The 5,668-nt window shown below is 36.8% G+C and overlaps 1 long non-coding RNA gene across 2 annotated transcripts; it reads right to left on the reverse strand.

Annotated features, from left to right (window-relative positions):
- Positions 1-3,130: 3,130 nt before the first annotated feature.
- Positions 3,131-5,389, reverse strand: LOC124376179. 2 transcript variants are annotated; one of them, XR_006923785.1, is made up of 5 exons: positions 5,319-5,389; positions 4,451-4,487; positions 4,256-4,331; positions 4,090-4,181; positions 3,131-3,505 (listed from the first exon to the last, which is right to left on the reverse strand). It is a non-coding gene; the product is annotated as an uncharacterized LOC124376179 (long non-coding RNA). The 2 variants fall into 2 exon arrangements; XR_006923786.1 differs by lacking the exon at positions 5,319-5,389 and adding an exon at positions 4,779-5,252.
- Positions 5,390-5,668: the final 279 nt, after the last annotated feature.

Raw genomic sequence — 5,668 nt, forward strand, 5'->3', positions numbered from 1 at the left:
CTATCTGAGCCACTGCAAAAGCTTTATATTAAAAATAATATAAATAAATGAATATAAATAATCAACTACTGTATTGAGCAACAGACACTAAAAGGTTTGGTCATGAAAAAAAACTATAACAACTGATAAGAAAAACATTGTGGAAAACATTGCTTAAAATCTCACATTATTGTACACAATCTTGCACAAGCTTTCACAATCTTACACCATTTAATGCAATGTCAAGATTCAAGATTTGTATTTGTCACAAACATACACTGAACAAAATTATAAACGCTACACTTTTGTTTTTGCCCCCAATTTTCATGAGCTGAACTCAAAGATCTAAGACTTTTTCTATGTACACAAAAGACCTATTTCTCTCAAATATTGTTCACAAATCTGTCTAAATCTGTGTTAGTAAGCACTTCTCCTTTGCCAAGATAATCCATCCACCTCACAGGTGTGGCAGATCCATATGCTGATTAGACAGCATGATTATTGCTTTAGGCTGGCAGCACAATGCCACAGATGTTGCAGGTTTTTTCCAAAGATGTTTTTGATAATTTGGCAGTACATCCAACCAGCCTCACAACCGCAGACCACTTGTAACCACACCAGCCCAGAATCTCCACATCCAGCATCTTCACCTCCAACATTGTTTGATACCAGACACCCAGACAGCTGCTGCAACAATTGTTTTGTATAACCAAAGAATTTCTGCTCAATCAGCACATAAACACCTACTGACTAAAGACTCCACTAATATACGTTTTCAACCTCGACTTGAACACTGAGACTGTGTCTGAGTCCCGAACACTGGTTGGAAGGTTGTTCCACAGTTATGGAACAACCTTCCAACCAGTGTTCGGGACTCAGACACAGTTCTGCTCACACATTTTTTGCATTCTGTAACAACATTCATATTTCTAATTTTAGCAATTTTTCTAAGTTGAAAGAAGGAGATTCTGGTGTCAAAAGCTGAGTCGAGCAAAACAAGTAAAAAGACAAAACCCTGATCATAAACCAATAACAGGTTATTTACCACCTTAACTAGCGCCGTCTCTGTGCTATGATGAGGCCTAAATCCTGACAGATACATTTTAAAATTGTTATTCCTCAGTAGATGTGAGCAGAATTGCTGTGCTACAACCTTTTCTAGAATCTTGGAGATGGACAGCTGACAAGGGCCAAGTGCAGTGAAATTAAAGCCTGATCGGCCGCTAAGGAACTGTGCACAAGTAAGGTCTATAAGTATAACATATAAAAAATTGAATATATTTTTTAAACAATAAGGTGGTATATAATAATGTGTACTCCTTTTGCACATCTAAATATATTTGCACTGAGTACAACAGGTAATGAGGTAAGAAAAACAGTAGCAATGATTAAGACAATGTAAGGAGCAGTGTGTAGAGGCAAAAATACATTTTGGATTTAAGACATTAAATTACGAAGTCATTAAGAAGTCTGATGTCTCGTAAGATAAATCTTTTATTAAGGCTATAAGATTTAGTCATCAGATTTAGTCATCACCTATTTGGATGAAACTGAAGAGGGCCTGTGGTGAAGTTCTTCATGAGCCATTGAGGGCAATGAGAGGTGGGTTTGTTATTTTTTTGGAACGGGGATAATTTAAAAAAAATGTAATAAAGAGGGGGCAACAGATGCTGCAAGTGATTTGTTGAAGATGGAAGTGAACAAACCATCATCATCATCACAGGATATCAGAATGTGCTTTGGAATGCCATCAGGGCCAGCTGCTTTCATGATGTTTACTCGCTTCAAGAGTTTAGCTTTGTAGCCATTCCTGAACAGAGAATAGCAATGGTGCAGTGTGTTCGTTCCTCTGGTAGCACATGTAAAATGTTTGTCATTACCTGTCTATCAGCCTGATGTGGTATCTATACAGAAGTAACAATGACCAATAAGAACTCCCGGGGCAGACAGAATGGACGGCAGATGATGGACATATGTTCTAGATGGGGTGAACAGGAGCGTGACAGTATGGAGATTTTTCAGGGATCACAGCATTTGTTGGTCATGAACTAAACACCACCAACTTTTAGACTTACAGGCATCATCCGTTCTGTCTGACTGCAGAACAGAGAAGTTATCAGACGGTGTAACAGCAGAGTCCGGTACTGAGTAGGTCCAGCTATGTTTAAGAGAAAAAGAAGGACGTAACAGTGCCTGATATTTCATTATAGATAAAACATCACAGAATACAGTATGTGAGTATAGTGGTATCCAAAGCTTAGAAGTGTTCCAAAGTTGTAAGTGATCATTGTGGATGTTCTGTCTGCATACAAAGAGAGTAAATTGGATAAACAAAGTAGAAGCACAATGTGAGCAGAACGACCAGGATGACATCCGAATGCAGCGGCGTCATCTTGGATATCAGATGGGCTCAATCAATTCTACGATCTTACACTGTTTCCCACCATCTAATATTTTCTCATATCATCTTGGACAATCTCAGAAAACCTCACAGTCTTACATTGTGTGAGATTGTGCGAGATGCCGCTCTTAGAAATCTAAGTTGTATTTTTTTTATTATGCTTTTTATTTGGGTATAAAGTGGATTCTTGTGAATTAGTTCTTCAGAGATCTTTACTTTGAAATCACATTTTAATATGGTGGAACTGCACATGTTCTATTACCTGCAGAAGCAAACAGGTTTAAAGGATGGCTGACTGTAACACAAGGTTTACAATTGAAATGAACAGTTTTATTTACTAGAATGGTTGTGAGAGGTGTTAAACAAGGAAATAAGAGTGGACGGTTGACTGTGGTAAAGCAGCAAGTAAAGAATTATAACCAAGAAGACGCCTAGGAATTTCTATTCAAGTGTTCGCTTTCTGTCTAATGGAGCATAACCACGTTCTATGAGGGCAGAATAGATGGTGTGAGGTTGTGTCAGGTTTTGTGCGATTGTCTGAGATGGTGTGAGATTATGTAATTGTGTAAAATCACATGATCTTATACAACTCTGCAGCATATTTGTGGCAGTGTGGGTGTGAGCTTTAGCTTCACATGGACAGGAGAGGAGAGAGGTGAACCAGCAGGTGACATCATGATTCTCACATAGTCTTGTTACTGCTGTCTACTTACTGCTAACAGAAAAGACAAAAGACACTCAACACAAATCTAAAACTCTGAATTTTTTTAATAAACAAATTAATAAACAACACAGATTTTTAAGAACAATGAAGTAGAAATACTAAATATATATAGTATTAATATATACTTCTATCTAAACAGCATGGGGACTTTGACTAATCAATAACTGCCACTTGACATCAAATAACTGCAAAAACAGCTTTTTTTTAAAAATAGGCAACATGCAGAAAAACACAGCATATGGCAAGTTTGGGACATCACCCACAACAATTTTTCCCTCAAGAATGATTGCCTTTAATGAGTCGACATTGAGGGGATGTGGAGTTTGGGCAGGCATGTCTTCTGGTAAAACTGTGAGCAGGCCAACATCAACTGCACTCAGGTCTACATTCACATCTGAATCCTAAACAGAGAAAAGTAACAAGTGGTAATTTTCCCATATCTTGGAACAGTGTCCTGTGTAAGCACGAAGCATAAGAAAGTGTGATCATCTTTTAAAGGGAAAGTTGATTGTAAAATATAAATTCTGGCATATTGTTTTACACAAGATATCAATTATGATATCTTGAGCTTCCCTGCCCAGTTTTGGACATCATCATTTCCCCTTTCAACATCCAGAAAGATAGTAAAGACATTGCTAAAACAGGCCATGTGATCATAGTTGTTCAAATGTAATCTTGAAGTCACAGGAATACTTTGCTTGCAAAAAAACCAAACTTTATTCAACAATTCATCCTCTTCTGTGTTCGCCTCCACTGTTAGTATTATTGTCACTTCATCAAATTACATTTGAATGACTATGATCACAAAGACTATTTTAGTAATGTCCTACATTTCTGGACATTGAAAGTGATCGCTGTGATGCTGGCTAGGTCACGAGACAAATAACTTCTGTGTACTCTTCATCTGATCTATATTCTAATGGACCCTAATACACAATTTAGCATTAGCACAAATAACAAAGAAGTAAACACAAACATTACTTACAAAGAATGTCGTGAAAATTCCACAGAATAATCCCACAGGAGGATTGGAAGGCCATGAAGTACTGCGGTGCGCACACAAGTTACATCAGATGACTATGAAAAACAGAGAATGAGGTTAACGATCAAACACAGACTATACAATAAAGACAACTACATAAAAGGTTCACCTTTAAATCAACTTGATGCAGAATTTCAAACGTGTAGAGTGTTTGTCCAATGCTTCATAGAACTCAGATCTCAGATCTTAAAAGTACATGGGCAATCTGAGTGGAGGCATGGTATTGAAACAATTCGAGTATGGTTTATGTGATAGTGCTTAAGAAGTTGTGCCCTCTTTTCAGATGTAAAGAAGCAAAACTCACAATTCCACTGCATGGCAGAAGGCAATCAACAGGAAACCTAAAAAGAAAAAATAAATGAATTACTTAGGGTAAAGGCAAAGTAACTTGCAATGCATTAAATATTTCCAATAAAATGAATTAATCCACAACTTTAACAGTGAACAATACTATTGGTATTAACTATTGAAAAAACCTAATCATCATGCAAGTCATATGAAAAATGTTTGTTGAACTACTTCTTTAAAACTAAAATGCAGCTTTAATCTGTAATATTCAGTAAGATACACTTCAACGCTGTCTTTTAAAAGATGTACGCGCAGTGCACGCGCTGGCGACATTCAGACGTTACTTTAGTATTATCGCGCGGTGGTTACAGTTTGACGGTGTATTCAGTCAAAACTTGCGCAGTAGGTTTAAGACAGGTTTTTTGTCCCCCATGTCCCGTTTTTTTTCTTCCCGATTTTTTTGCCTTCCATATCCTGTTTTTTTCCCCTTCCTTCCCTCCTTCCCTCCTTTCAACATCTCGCGAGCCCCCCCTGCTCCACATCACGATGAAAATGGCTACATTTTATAACGCATGCTAACTATAGATGAGTTCAGTTACACTGCCAGGTCCCGCGTTGTCACGACCGAGTAATCAAATTAACAAAAATAAAGCATTTTTATATAATTAACCGGCAATCCGATTTTACAGATCTAAAGTGCAAAATAACATTTTAGATGTTGGTTTCCAACACGAGGTGTTCAAAGCTACAAACGGTCCAAAAGATGTTTATGTAAAGACAAGTTTAAAAGGTTCTAACATGTTCTGCAAAGTAATATTAATTCAAGTAAACATCATGATTAAAACTAATAAACAAGGAAACAAAAATATGCCTTAATTAATTACCTTAATCAGTAGATGCTCAAAGCGTCTTCAGTCCATGAGCTTCAGCAAAGTGTGGGGGAGGGGAGTTGTGCTTCATTGCGCATGCCCAATAAAATGTCTCAAACATTTCGAGTAATATTACTTAATTTTTATTAGTAATCTCAAATATTTATTTTAACATTTTACCAATATTAACTATTTTTAGTGAACTCAATATTTTAGTCAGATTTAAGTAAACATAATAGAATTTTTCTAGTGAAGTATACTATTTGATTTTACAGTGTCCCTGTGCTGGTATTAATTTTTAGAAAAAAGGAGAAGTGTGTGAGGGAGACTTTCCTTTGAATAAATGTCTCAGCTGCACCAGGAAC

Source organism: Silurus meridionalis, chromosome 22 (assembly GCF_014805685.1).
Source record: "Silurus meridionalis isolate SWU-2019-XX chromosome 22, ASM1480568v1, whole genome shotgun sequence".
In the NCBI taxonomy this organism is placed as follows: Eukaryota; Metazoa; Chordata; class Actinopteri; order Siluriformes; family Siluridae; genus Silurus; species Silurus meridionalis.